Below are 878 nucleotides of genomic sequence, written 5' to 3' on the forward strand. Positions count from 1 at the left end.
GTTGACAGCAACTTTATTTTTAAATAGATTTTCAATTCACAATAAATTAATTCTTTTTTATTGGATAATACAACTTAAAAAAATAAAAAGATTAGAAAAGAGTTTGATGGAGAGACACAATCATAAAAAGTTACTAATTAGTGGAAAAAAATAATAGAGAGAAAAATCTAAAACAATCCTGACAATTACTTCAAAAGACAACTAGGTCTTTAACAAAAAAAATATCAATTCGATTCTTGAATTTTATTTTTATGGGATTGATTAGTCTTTATACCAAAAAAAATGCCAATATTTTTTTTTGTACATGAGCTAATCAGTTTCAAATAAAAATTATTAAGAATCGGGTTGGATGTTTTTTTTTTCTCGAAAACTTCGTTATCCTTTCGAGATAATTGTCAGGGGTCGGATGGATATTCATTCAATAATAAAGAGTGAGAAGAAGAAAAAGAGTAGAGATAATAGAATATGAGTCTTTTTTTTTAATTATTATTATCTTCTTCAATTTTTCTCATACTCTTCATATACTTTCTATTTGTTATTTTTCTTTTTGTTTTTGTTATACTTGATATGTATCTATTCTTTTATATTGAATCTTAGAATTGGTTATTATTTTTAGGTTTAATTATTTTATTATTCTCTATAATTTTGTAAAATTTTTAATTAAATTTTTATATTTTTTATTTGGATTCCTGTACCAATTTTTTTTAATTGGATTCCTATATAATTAAATTAATTATTGTCAAAAGAGACTTAATTAAAAAAATTAAAAAATATAAGGACATAATTAAAAATTTTACGAAACTATAGAAACTAACAAAGTAATTAAATTTTATCTTTATTATATATAATTTCTTTTCATTTTAATTTATTTAGTAACA

The sequence above is a fragment of the Arachis duranensis genome, chromosome 4 (assembly GCF_000817695.3).
Source record: "Arachis duranensis cultivar V14167 chromosome 4, aradu.V14167.gnm2.J7QH, whole genome shotgun sequence".
Lineage (NCBI taxonomy): Eukaryota > Viridiplantae > Streptophyta > Magnoliopsida > Fabales > Fabaceae > Arachis > Arachis duranensis.